The sequence below is a fragment of the Microcaecilia unicolor genome, chromosome 11 (genome assembly GCF_901765095.1).
Source record: "Microcaecilia unicolor chromosome 11, aMicUni1.1, whole genome shotgun sequence".
Lineage (NCBI taxonomy): Eukaryota > Metazoa > Chordata > Amphibia > Gymnophiona > Siphonopidae > Microcaecilia > Microcaecilia unicolor.
The window spans coordinates 163,605,159-163,619,935 of record NC_044041.1 but is presented as its reverse complement, the minus strand read 5'-3'; positions in this window follow the sequence as shown (position 1 = coordinate 163,619,935).

The window sequence follows — 14,777 nt, the reverse complement described above, 5'->3', positions numbered from 1 at the left end:
CGCAATATCGCTCACAAAGACGTTAAAATGAGCCGGCCCTAGGACCGATCCCTGCGGTACTCCACTGACGACATCCTTTTCTTCAGAGCAAGCTCCATTTACCACCACCCTCTGTCTCCTACCATTCAACCAATTTTTTACCCAATCAGTTACTCTAGGTCCCACACCGAGGGCACTCAACTTATTTATCAGTTGCCTGTGCGGAACCGTGTCAAAGGCTTTGCTGAAATCCAAGTACACCACATCAAGCGCCCCTCCCACCTCCAACTGTTTGGTCACCCAGTCGAAGAAGACAGTCAGATTCGTCTGACACAACCTGCCAGTAGTGAAGCCATATTGCCTCGGGTCCCGCATTCCATGTAGTTCAAGAAATGTCACAATCCTCCTCTTTAGAAGCATTTCCATTAGCTTACTCACCACCGAGGTCAGACTGACAGGTCTGTAATTCCCAACCTCCTCCTTACTTCCACTCTTGTGCAAAGGAACCACATCCGCCCTTCTCCAGTCCACCAGGACCACTTCAGTTTCTAAGGAAGCATTGAAGAGGTCCATCAGCAGAGCCGACAGTACTTCTCCGAGTTCCTTAAGCACCCTCGTGTGTATCCCATCAGGCCCCATCGCTCTGTCTACTTTTAGTTTGGCAAGCTCCTCACGAACACAGTCCTCCATAAACGGGTCTTGGTCTACCATACATCCATCCCGTTTAGCTTTTGTTTTCTGCAGCCCTACCCCCGGACTTTCATTCGTGAACACAGAGCTAAAATAATCGTTAAGCAGTTCAGCTTTATCCTTATCATCCTCCACATATTTCTCCCCTCAGCTTTGAGCCTCACAATGCTATTATGGCACTTCCTCTTGTCACTTACATATCTGAAAAAGGTCTTGTCCCCCAAATTTAACCGTATTAGCTATCTTTTCCTCCATTTACCGCTTCGCTTTCCTGATAGCTTTTCCAGCTTCTCTTTGCTATTTAGGTATTCTCCCCTGTCTTCATCTTTCTGAGTCGTCATATAATGTGCAAAGGCTAGCCTCCTTTGCCTTATCTTTTCAGCTACTACATTTGAGTACCAGAGAGGCCTTCTTTTCCTCTTACTTTTATGTAATTTTCTAACATAAAGGTTAGTTGCCTTTAATATAGCCCTTTCAGTCTTGTCCATTGCTGTTCTACATCCTTCAGCTGTTCCCATCCCGCTAACTGTTCCTTGAGAAATTCCTCCATCTCAGCAAAGTTAGTTCCTTTGAAATCCAGGACCTTCAATCTTGAATGAGCCCTCTCTTCTGTTTTAATATTGAACCATACCATATGATGATCACTAATGCCAAATGGTCCGCCACCTTGACGTCAGAAACGTACTCTCCATTCGTAAGCACCAGGTCCAGAACAGCTCCATCCCACGTCGGTTCCGTTATCTACTGCTGGAGCGATTCTTCCTGTAGGGAATCTAAGATCTCTTTGCTTCTAGATGACCCTGCAGCCGCAGTACTTCCCCTTTCCTAGCTATCTTGCGGATGTCTTCAATTAAGTCCCTGTCCATTTTCTCCGACTGTGAGGGAGGTCTGTATATCACTTCGATATAGATACATTTTCCTTTCCCTCTTTCCAGTTTAACCCACATTTATCAAATATAATTGATCACAGGGCCTTAGCAAAGAGATCCTGCTCTCTTTTCTTCCTGGCTAAGACTGGAGCAAAAGCCAGTACTACTTCAAATGAAAATGAGCTCCTGGGCCAATCGGAGCCTAGAACAAGTTTTAAAAGTATACTGCCTCTTACTTCCTATCTGTGTGCTAAAACTAAAGAAAGAACATTCATTTCCCTGTAACAGCTTTACAGCAAAGAAACACCACCTGCTGGCCAAATAGGAGAAATACACTTCAAGACATAATAATGCAGGAAAATATCCAATACATTTTACAGGCTTAAAACACACTGTTTCTTCACAAGCTCCATATATCTCATGTTTCTAAATTTGACAACACTGCTTTTCCAAGATATGAATGAAATGTATTCTGTGGCATAAAGAGCATTATTTCCACAGCAACAGACATACAGCTTTGCTATTACTAAAGGTCTTCTTTTCTTGCAGCTGATTCAGAAGCTTACACAGATGCTGAAGGGCTAATTAGCCAATGTTAATGTATCTCTTGTAACACCGTCAGAGACATGGTGTGTTCTTGAAGAGAAAAATAGTCATTGGTATCCAGAGGACTATTGATCCATTTCTAATTATCCAGTCTAATCAATTCCTAGCTCTTGTTTGTTGCTGATGAATTTGGAACAGTGTAAGCAGGTAATTTCCTTATGGAGCTGTTGGTTAGCATTTAGATAAATATTAGTAATAATTTACATTTCAACTAATGTACCATCACAGCACATCTGGGATAAATGCAGCCACCTCCAGGAAAGATGGATTACTGACTGGCTGTGCACAGTATAAATTAACATCTAATGAGAGAAGAATAATACTACAGCGCTACCCAGAGATGGGCTGGGCCACTCCATAGAATCCAGGATGCCTCACTTTGCACTATGAGTTGCTCTGAGGTTCTTGGTCAGCCGAGATTGATCCTGGCCTATCATGATTTGGTAAAGCTCTAACTTGATTTCTGTCTGACCATAGTAAACATGGCACTCAAAATCACAATAAGACATGAGCGAGCCAAGAAGTCATTAGGACAACTGATCATGTTGTGCCAGTGTGGATAGAGCCTAAGAACATAAGAGCATAAGAATAGCCATACTGGGTCAGACCAATGGTCCATCTAGCCCAATATCCTGTTTCCAACAATGGCCAATCCAGGTCACAAGTACCTGCCAGAAATCCAGATAGTAGCAACATTCCATACTACCAATTCCAAGGTAAGCAGTGGCATGCCCGTGTCTATCTCAATGGCAAACTATCTCCCCCGATATTCAGCTCTGTTTAACCGGCCAGAACGGCTGCTGACAGGTTAAGTAGCACTTAACCAGCTATTCACTGATATTCAGTGAGAGATAACCGGCTATCCCCCACTGAATATCCCCAGTTAGTGGCTAGCAGATAGCCAGTTATATCACCTGATATAACCGGCTACTTGCCAATTTTTAAAGCTAGTTTAGTGGCCATATTTGGCCACATGAAAATGTGGGATATCTTTGGCCGGTTTAAAGATAACCGGTTAAGTCTGAATATTGACTTACCAGTTATCTTCTAACCGGCCAAAAATAAACTGGATATTCAATGCTGGTTATTGAAAATGGCCTGGCATTGAATATCCAGTTTTAGCACTGACTGCAGGAGATAGCCAGTCTAACTCCTCTGGTCTAAATATCAGCCTCTATGGACTTTTCCTCCAGGAACTTGTCAAAACATTTTTTTAAACCCAGATGCACTAACTGATGTTACCACATCCTCTAGCAGCGATAGAGAGAACTTAAGTAAGTCAGATAAAGACTGTGAGATGTTTACCTAGTACCTCAGAAATATAAGTGCAGATATTCAGACCATGGGAGTTAGACCGGCTAATTCCCGTGGTCAGTGATAAGCCCAGATATTCAATGCTGGGCTGTTTCCGGTGACTGGCATTGACTATCCGGTTTATTTTTGGACGGCTTAAAGGTAACTGGCTAAGTCAATTCTTAACCAGTTAACTTTAAACCAGCCAAACCCTACCAGGTTTTCACACGGCCAAACATGGCCACAAAACCCAGTTTAAAAATCAGCGGATAGCAGGTTATATCAGCTGATATAACTGGCTATCCGCTAACTGGGATATTCAGTGGGGGATAACCAGTTATCCCCCGCTGAATATTGGTGGATAGCCGGTTAAGCGCTATGTAATCTGTCAGCAGCTGTTCTAACCGGTTAAATAGCGCTGAATATCGGGGATAGTCTTTGCCAGTAGATAAGGGCCATTAGCCTAGCCAGTCTTCTCTCTTGCTTCCTGCCTATATATCTAAGGATATCAACCAGCTGTGAGCCCTCTTCAGGAGATCACCTCCTTCTACTACTACTACTTATCATTTCTAAAGCACTACTAGACGTATGCAGCACTGTACTCTTGAACATGAAGAGAAAGTCCCTGCTCAACAAAGCTTACAATCTCCCAATTATTTCTGTAAATGTACCAAAATCCTCACCATCAAAGTATACTGGATGACCTTTCTTCCTTTTCTTGGGAGCTTGATATAGCTGTGCTACCGCTCTGTACAAGCAGGCCTTGCCTGCTGCTTTTTTTGCACTCTACTCTTCTGCAGTTTCCGTACCTAGTCTGTCACTGGGTTTCTTAGTGTTCCTGAGCCTTGTGCTTTTCCTCACAGGCCATACACTGCTGACTGTTAACAGCGTGACCCAACTCAGCTACTCAGAAGACAAAGCAGGGGATCCCTCTACGGCAACGAAACACGGCAGGCAAAAGTAGAGGATGACCAAAGACGAATCCATCACTGGAGCTATCATCCAACAGTCTTTTATTGGGTCCTTCTTTGATTTGCCTCAATAAAAGACTGTTGGATAATATCTCCAGTGGTGGATTCGTCTTTGGTCAACCTCTGCTTTTGCCAACTCAGCTACTGTCATCCCCAGGTTCTTGTTCTTTTATTCCATTTTTGCTTTCAAGAATTCTTAGTGACAAAGCTGCTAGCTAACACTGGAATTCCTTGCAGGTTTGTTCTTGCATTGTTTACTGACAAATTTACAGGTCAGTATTTAAACACCACAGTCAGCATTTGTTTTAGACACCAAACACAGCATTTAAACGTATATACAAATATTTATTGCCAGCTGATATCCAGATATCAACACTGAATATTTAGGTCTGGCAGAGACTGGCCATATTTAGCATTATTATCCAGATAACTTAAGACAGCCTTTTTGCTGTTCTAAGTTATCCAGATACCAGTGCTGAGGGACGGCCCTGTAATTAGGCCAACTTAGGCCGTGGCTTCAGGCAGCAGGTTTCAGAGAGTGGCATCACAGGCAGTCAGCCAATTAAAATGAAAGATGGGGAAATTCCTGCATGTGGCAACGAGCCCTACAAATGAGCAGCAAACAGGCGCCAGACCCAACACATGCTGTACATGCAGTGCAGCTCTTAGTTGCAGTTGGTGGTCCATAGCTCTATCTTGCTGCTATTACTGACTGGTTGTACTGCTGCTGCCCCACTCAGCCTGACTGCCTTCTGCAAATGCCATCTACTCTGAGCCCTGACCTTTTGCCGTGTGGTACCGCCGTCTGCCTCACACAGCCAACCCGACCACCTTCTGTAGGCTGCCTGCTGCTGTTGCCCAATCTGGCTGACTGCCTGCTGCTGCCCTATTCCCCCTGTGTGTGTTTCTGGCCCAACATCTCTTCTTTCATCCCCCCCCCCCCCCCCCACGACAGAAGTCCTTTCATCCTTCCATTCCTCCCCTCTCCTCATAGCAGCTGTCCTTCTGTAACCTTCCCCCACCTGTGACGGCTCTCCTTACATTACTCTTTCCTCCCACAACAGCTTTTCCTCCATTCCATCCACTCCCCCCCCCCCCCCCCATTTTCTGGTCCAGTAGCTCTCCTTCCCGCTCCCTCCTCCCTAGTGTATCTTCTGTAATAGTCTTCCAGTGGTTGCTGGTGGCAGTGAATCTCATACCCTGCCTGGCTGCTGGCTCCATCATCTTCATTGTATAGGGTCCCACTCCTGAGGAAACAGGAAATGACGCAACAGAAAGCGGGATGCTGTACTGAGAAGACTGACCCTGAAGCCAGCAGCCAGGCAGTGTATGGGAATCGCTGCCACTGGCGACCTAGGTAGCAACAAGTTAAGGTAGACCAGGAAGGAAAGAAGGATAGATGAGAATGGGGGGGGGGGGGGGGGAATGAGACAGAGACTTAGTACTGGGAGGGAGGAGGTGAGATTCAGTACTGGGAGGGAGGGGCAAAGAGTGAGAGAGAGAATGTAGTACTGACACAGGGCAGCAGCTGAAGCGGAGGTGGTGTTGGGCTGCTACTCCATCCCTCTTGTAGGTTTCATCCTCTTCTTCCACCTCAATCTCACTGCTTTTCTTCCTTCAAAGTCCACTCCATCTATCTATTCACTCCTCTACCTCTCCAGCAGTGGCGTTCCTAGGGGGGCTGACACCCGGGGCGGATCGCCGATGCGCCCCGCCCCTGAGTGCAGCGCCCCCCCCCCGGAACAGCGTGACGCCCCCCCCCCCGGCGAAAGAACCCCCAATCCCCCCGGCGAAAGAACCCCCCCCCAGGTGCACACAGGGCGGACCGCCCCCACCGCCCCCCCCCCCCTTGGTACGCCACTGCTCTCCAGGCAGTGGCGTACCAAGGGGGGGCGGTGGGGGTTACTTCCTGTTCCGGGGCAGAGGAAGCACGGAACGAGCGAAGCACACAGGTGCACGGCACCCCCCCCCCCATGGGCGTGGCTACCAGATGGCCGGCTTTCAGCGATAATGAAAAAAAAACCCTGCGATAAGCAGTATATCCTTTTATGTTCACGACCAAGCCTCAAAAAGGTGCCCCAAATGACCAGATGACCACCGGAGGGAATGGGGGATGACCTCCCCATACTCCCCTAGTGGTCACCAACCCCCTTCTATACTAAACAAATAAAACTAAAAACCTTTTTTGCCAGCCTGTATGCCAGCCTCAAATGCCGTACCCACCTCCATGACAGCAGAATGTGTTGTATCCTCCGACAGCCCTTCCCTGGTTGCGATGTGGCTCTCGGGTGAGTGTGACACCTTTTCTGTTAGGTGCCCTGCAGAGTCACATCAGCAATGCATTGTGGTGGGTGTATGGTACTGGGCTGTACTCCCATGTTGCTTTTCCCCCCTGCTAACTGGGTTCAGAGTGTGCCCTGTTTTGTTTCCGGTACACATTAATTGATTTGATTTGCTTACTTTATTTTTTGTCTATTAGATTGTAAGCTCTTTGAGCAGGGACTGTCTTTCTTCTATGTTTGTGCAGCGCTGCGTACGCCTTGTAGCGCTATAGAAATGCTAAATAGTAAATAGTAGTAGTAGTAGTCCATGAGGTAGTGGCCATTTTTGTAAGCCAGTTTTAGATCCCTTTCATGTGTCACCCACATTAGAGAACGTTATTACTTTGAATGGTGCTGAAAGAGGGCATTGTACAGCATTCTGCCAGCTCTGACCTACTGCTAATCTCAGTACCAGAGAGACTGTTTGCCAGTGGGGCACAACCTCTGATCTGCAGTTAACTGTGAGTAAACATGCTTATTCAAATAAAGGACTTTTTCAAAGAGATTAGTCTTCAGGTGTCAACTGGTGTGCCAAGGTTATACACCAGCAACAAGTCCTAGAGGCCTCCGTGTATGCAGGTCCCTGGAGCACTTTTAGTGGATACTGCAGTGCACTTAAGGCAGGCGGACCCAGGCCCATCCCCCCTACATGTAACACTTGTGCTGGTAAATGGGAGCCCTCCAAAACCCACTGTACCCATATGTAGTTGCCCCCTTCACCCATAAGAGCTTTGGTAGTGTTGTACATTTGTGGGTAGTGGGTTTTGGGGGTGGGTTGGGGGGCTCAGCACCCAAAGTAAGGGAGCTATGCATGTGGGAGGTTTTTCTGAAGTCCACCACACTGACCCCTAGGGTGCCCAGCTGGTGTCCTGGCATGTCAGGGGGACCAGTGGGCTACAAATGCTGGCTCCTCCCACGACCAAATGCCTTGGATTTCACCGGGTTGGAGATTGCCGGAATCTTTTTCCATTATCGCTGAAAAACAAACCCAGCCATCTCAAACCTGGCGAACTCCAAGGCATTTAGCTGGCCTAAACCGTATTATCGAAAAAAAGATGGCCGGCCATCTTTTTCGATAATACGGTTCTGGCCAGCTGTAGCGCCGTCGCTAACATAGATCGCCAGCGATCTATTTGGCCGGCGACGTTCGATTATGCCCCTCCACGTTATCCAAGTCTGTTAACGAGGCTGTCACTTCCTATAATACTATTCTCTCCTCTGCTCCTTCAGTCCTTGCCACCTTTTCTGAAATCATTGAAGAGGAAACTGCACATTTTCTTTCCTCCTCCAAACTATCTGTTCCTCTGATTCTATTCCCACCTATCTACTCAGCACTATCTCTCTTACTGACATCCTTTCTATCTGTCATATTCTCAACTTTTCACTTTCCACTGCACTGATGCCTTCAAACATGTTGTAGTTACACCACTCTTCAAAAAAACCTTCACTGGACCCTATCTGCCCTTCCAACTATCACCCCATCGCCCCCTCCCTTCCTAACACAAGCTACTTGAATGTGCTGTTCACCGCTGTGGTCTTGACATTCTTTCATCTCAAGCTATTCATGATCCACTTCAATCTTGCTTTCACTCTCTACATTCAACTGAAACAGCCCTTGCTAGAAATCTCCAATGAACTGTTCCTGGCCAGAGCCAAAGGTCTCTATTCTATCCTACAGGTCCAATCAACAAAGAGGGCCATCGGATTTCCGAGGACGAGGGAGGGGCAGAGGCAGGGGTCAGTATGTCCCCATGTCTCAATATAATGCCTTGAAAACTAGGATAGACATTTAAGTTCACGAGGAAACTACAGATTATGAAGTTTTTTTACATAATACATCAGTATACATTGATCTTTCTGTAGTTAGGCAAAATTCTAAGTGGGTGCCACCTGGTTCCCAGATCCCTTTATTTCTACTTTTCAACAGTGCGTATTGAGGGATGTTGCACGTTTGGAGCAAAAAAAAGTCACAGATTTACTGCAATCTTAGCAAAGAAGAATATCAAGCTATTAATACATAAAGTCTGCTGATAAAGGAGGTGTTGGTGGTGGTTCTCAATAGAAGTGCATATGTTGGAAAGATTGAGAGACAACTGAATGACTGTAATTACTATCGTAGACTTGTTTATTTTACTTATTTTCCAAATTTCTGTTCCACTTAAAGTAGTTTACAAGAAACAGAAATTATACATAAAATATAGGCTAAAAACATAAACACAACAATCAACAAAGCTGTCTCAATCAATATTACAGGAAGCCCTCAGCAAACGAAGGAGTCTTTAAAAATCGTTTAAACTGTGAAGCTTCTGCATATAGCTGTAATTGACCCTTCAAAGAATTCCACAGGGAAATCCTAGCATGATCCAACTGAACGCTTATGATCAGAGCTTTAGACCATAGCAGATTTTGGCTATTCATCAGCTTTTCTAATAGGTCAATTCTCAATAAATCCATTTGTGACTAATCTTGAACCTTCTCCTTCTCTGGACTACCTCTGCTTTGTTTTGCTGCTTGTGTTGCATCTTCAGAGTGTTTCATTTCTGTTCTGTTGCCCAAGTCTCAGTCTGCCTGTCTGACATTGCTGCCTGAATGTTTTAGCATCATCTGAAACTAAACATGGCCAAGACTGAGCTTCTTATCTTTCCCCCTATACCCACTTTTTCTTCCCACCTTCCCCCCCCCTCCCCCGGTTCTTAACTTCCTGTCTATCAGGATAACCTGTGCTTAAGTTAGCCACAGATTGGGTGTATTCCATAATAGTGCGCACAGTCTTGAAATGCCCACAATCCACCCATTTCATGCTCATGGCCACGTGCCCTTTTTGGCTGCATGCATTAGAATTTACATGCACCGCTTTATAGAGTACACCTAGAAAGTTGTTGCATGTAAATTATAATTAAAGCCAATTAGTGCTGCTAATTGGTTGTTAATTAGCAATTATCAGCGCTAATTGGCTTGTTAATTAAGTTGTACATGCAATTTGGCCATGCGGACAAATTAGTGTGCACAAGTTAAGGTTCCATTTATAGAATTTGGGGGATCGTGAATGTTAAGCAGAAATGGAACCTAAACTAAGTTCCCATAATGAGATCATAGAACCTGTGTAGAAACATAGGGGATAATACATTTTGAAAGATATTCTGGTATCCCAGTATGAAGTTCTTTATCAGTGAGTAATAATGGTTTAAATTTGATTCTGTAGGGGAATAATAACTAGTGCTCAGCACATAAAAGTGGGGAATCTTTGAGCATTGTGAAGAAGCTTAATTGCAGTATTTTGAAGCAGATGGAGGTTTTTTTTTTCAAGTTAAATTGTCTGATTCTGATGTACAAAGAATTACAATAATTTAGGTGCAAGATTACTTGCATTAAGCAGTGTACAAAGATCCTTTGGATTTAAAAGTGACTTAACAGCACATATCTGGCACAACAAAGAAATAGGACATAGTAACTGATGAAATTTGAGTCCTTAATGTTAAATCTGTGTCAGGTGACAGCCTAAGATTTTCAGGGATGATGACAATTAAATGGGCTATCCTATTAAGACTGGAATAAAAAGCAAGAGGCAAATGCCACAGAAGGTGAGTAGGATAAAGGGCAGTGGGTCCAAAGAGTGAAGTCACACACCAGCGTGGTAGAAGTGTTTATGCATGAGATATTTTATCAGTAAAGCATATTTCTACTTTACTGGTGTGTCACTTTACTCCTTGGACCTACTGAAGCTGATATTCAGACTGCGGGAGTAGACCAGCTAACCCCCGCGGTTGGCACTGAGCCTGGATATTCAATGCCAGTCTGTTTCTGGTGACCAGCATTGAATATCCAGTTTAGTTTTGTCCAGTTTAAAGATAACCCACATTTTCACGCAGCCAAATATGGCTGTTAAACCGGATATAAAAATCAGTGGATAGCCAGTTATATCAGGCGATATAACTGGCTATCTACTAGCCACTGACCTGGGATATTCATCGGGAGATAGCCAGTTATCCCCCACTATCAGTGGATAGCCAGTTAAGCGCTATTTAACTGGCCAGCAGCCATTCTGGCCGGTTAAATAGCATTGAATATTGGGGACGCTGTCTTTTATCTTGCTCACCTACTAAGACTGGAGCCAGATGCTTATACATTTGGAATTGGACTAAGCCCACTGGTTTTCAGAAATTGAGATAATGACTTCTGACCACTGGTAGTGTGAGGCACATTTGAACCAATGTCCTACAGGTGACAGGTTCTGGATCCCTGCACCAATACCTGAGACCTTCAATGCTAGAGTTTACATTACAGTTTTGTATTGCTGTGCCCGTCCCCTTCGTCTTCCAGTCCTAAAGATGACAGTCAGCCTCAGTATCCCTGCACCCATCTGTTCCATCATCTGGTCTTAGAGGTGACAGGCTCTGTACCCTTTTGCCCAGACTTTTTATCCCTACACTCATCCCCGAGCCATCCTGATCTCTTACTGAAATATTCATAAGTAAACAGAGGATTGAAAATCTTTTTTGCAATACATTGTAATGGGTCCCTTGGTTGTGCCATCACGGTGGAGCTTTGTTGGGATCCTCTTTTGGCACCCTGGGCGAGCTGCTAAACTACAGGCCTCAGAAAACACATACAAAAAGGAAAAAAGCAAATGCTACAATCCAAATCCCCCTCCAGTCTGGGATTTTTGTCTCTCTCCTCAGAGGAATTCTCTGGGTAGGAAAAACAAAAGGAAAAAGCCAAACTAAAGCTTCAAACCAGGTTGTGCTAAATCCAGTTCCTTTTATCCGTCTGTAATGTTCTGGGAGCAGACAACCCTTCTCCCTCATGAACTCTTTAGGAGGAATAGTCTTTTGTAACCCACAGTACTTATATGCTGCACCGAATACACTCACCGAAAGAAACAGGGAAGAATGCACTTTACCCCTTCTCCATCAGGTAAAGGTCTCTTGTTAATCAGTTCCTTTTTATTCTTCCTTTAACAGCTTAGGAACTTACAGGGAAGGTTTTAAATCTTCTCCTCCCTTCAGAGCTCAGTTTTGTGCTGCCCAAAAGAAATCAAAACAAAGCACAGACAAAAACTACCAGTTTAAAGTTCCCTGATCTGCTTGTCATTTCCTGGCTGAGCCACTGAATCACTACAACATACTATGGGGTTGATATTCTACTACTTCTAATAATAATAATCATTTCTATAGCACTACTAGATGTACGCAGTGCTGTACACATTATGTGCAGGTACTTTCTCTGTCCCTAGAGGGCTCACAACACTAGTTAACTGGGCAGGAGAGGCTCCTACCCAATTAACTAGCACTGACCAGGTCCCAACAGGATATTCACCAGCTAATAATCAAATAGTATGGCTGAACATCCTGTCTGATCTCCATGGCACTGTCTGGTTAGTAACAACAAAAACACAGAACACCAGAACTCGGCTGGACCACATAGGGTTTTGTAAGAGCTTCAGAAAGCTTGATAGATTATTGTCAGTTCTGATTCTTTGTTTTATGTGAAGTTTATTATTCCATCATGGTAGGTGAAATACATGTTTTAGCTATTCTTGGGACCTACACATCTTTCTGAACAATCATCAATGTGCCGATAGAGTATACAGATCATAGAGTTAGCGCCTAAGCCGAAAGTGGCTACTTTGTGGGTGTTCCGGGGGTGGAGTCAGCCTTTAGCCAGCTGAAACTCCATGCAGAAAAAACACAATGCCTTATATTATCATCGCAGTATAATAACATCAACTATACCAATATAAATATACTAAATCACACTCTTCCTGTTGCGGACAACCTAAAACTCTTAGGTGTAACAATCGATCATAACCTTAGTCTAGATAACCACGTGAAAAATGTTAGAAAGAAAATGTTTTATGCAATGTGGAGGCTTAGTAGAATAAAACCTTTCTTCCCAAGAGAGACATTCCGCAAACTAGTGCAATCACTAGTATTCAGCCATTTGGATTACTGCAATTCCTTATATGCGGGATGCAAAGCTCAAACCATAAAGAAACTCCAGACTGCCCAGAACACCGCAGCCAGACTGATATTCGGAAAGGTGAAATACTATAGTGCTAAACCCCTTAGAGAAAAATTACACTGGCTTCCACTAAAGGATCGAGTTACATTCAAAATATGCACCTTAGTTCATAAAATTATTTATGGAGATGCCCCAGACAGAAACAACAAAAGTTCATCACGTACTTTCTTAAACCTCCATTATCCCAATTGCAGAGGACTTAAATACAAATCAATACATACATCTAGCTTTTCATATATCTGTACACAAGGATGGAATGAATTATCAACCACCATAAGAAAAACACGCGACTTGATGACCTTCCGGAAACTACTGAAGACTTACTTATTCAAAAAAGCGTACAAAATGGATCCCTCATAACGATCTGACTCCTAAACTACTCCAGACACAATTTTATATTGGAACTCTTTTATTTTGCCTATTTTATTTACACCCTAATTACTGATAATCATACCCTGTCCTGATATCATTATGTTATGTTGTTATCCACTTACCCACTTCTTAATCAACATAATTTTCGTATGAACCTTAATAGCAATAATTCTGAAATTCTTCTCCGTTATTATGATTGCCATAATATTCCTATGCACCTTATCTGTTATATATACTCTGATTCTCTATTCCATCAATGTGATTGTAGTTGTATTATATACATTGAGCCTGCAAATAGGTGGGAAAATGTGGGATATAAATGCAGCAAAATAAAATAAATAAATAAATAAAATAAGAGCCAATATTCATCTGGCTAAGATAACCATACAAATAGGACCACATAAAGCACAATCCTACATTTGTGCAGTTCTTGGTTGCTGGTTAGATGCTAAATATCGCACTTAATCGGCTATGTTTTAGCCGCTCACATATGCCTAGATATTTAGTGCTAGTGCCTGGATATAGTCCGGCATTGAATACCCGAGAATAAAGCCTGCGGCATAGTGAATTAAGGACCCCTGATGCAGGCACATGCTGAAACACGGCCATGTCAGGTTATATCCAGTAATGTGGCTCCTGTGACATCCTTATCTCCTTTTGACCCTTTCTGCCTTTTCTTTTCCTGCTCTCCAGTTAGTGCCAGGGCAGTCTAGAGGCAGAGTCTGAAGTTATTGGAGCTGAAGTTATTCAGCAAAAAGGCTGCCCTTAGTTAACCAGGTAGCTATCAGAGTACTGAACGAATATTTTTTTTTCTTACATTTGTACCCCGCGCTTTCCCACTCATAGCAGGTTCAATGCGGCTTACATGTTATATACAGGTACTTATTGGTACCTGGGGCAATGGAGGGTTACATGACTTGCCCAGAGTCACAAGGAGCTGCCTGTGCCTGCAGTGGGAATCGAACCCAGTTCCCCAGGACCAAAGTCCACCACTCTAACCACTAGGCCATTCCGCCACTCTGCAGTGCCTGAATAACTCCTGGGGGCTACCCCAGATTTGGATGTTCATTGACGGTACCTGGATAGAGCCTGGCACTAAATATCCAGGCCTAATTTAGCCATTGTTCAAGGAAACATTGACTGCTGCCAGTTGAATATTGCTCCCTCTAATTTTGTATTCGATAGGGGGGGGGGGGGGGGGGATTGGCATTTATAGTATGGTCTGACTTGAGACATATACCAAACTCATACACTGGTATTCTGCAGTAGGATTTAGTCACTTGGGATACTAGAAGGCCCAGGCTCCATTTTTGAGTGATAAAACTCAGATAGGAATGTCCCAAGAGGCAGCTATCATGCTGTACAATGCTGAATAATGCATGGGCCTCCTACGCATTCCTGCAGCAGGTCATAAATAAGATACGAACTCCTCTCTACACCTGGGTTTAGAGCAACCACAGATTTTTAAGAGACTGTGTACTTTACAAGCATCCCTCCAGCACAGACTTCTTTGTGCATTCCCTCAAGTATATCTGAAATAAATTTTATTTGCATTCCCAACACATTTGTTTCTGATTTTTGTGGTTAGTGCTTTAGTTTCACACATATTCCAAAACAGTTTAATGAGGATGGGGTTGAATGCTTATACAGTAAAT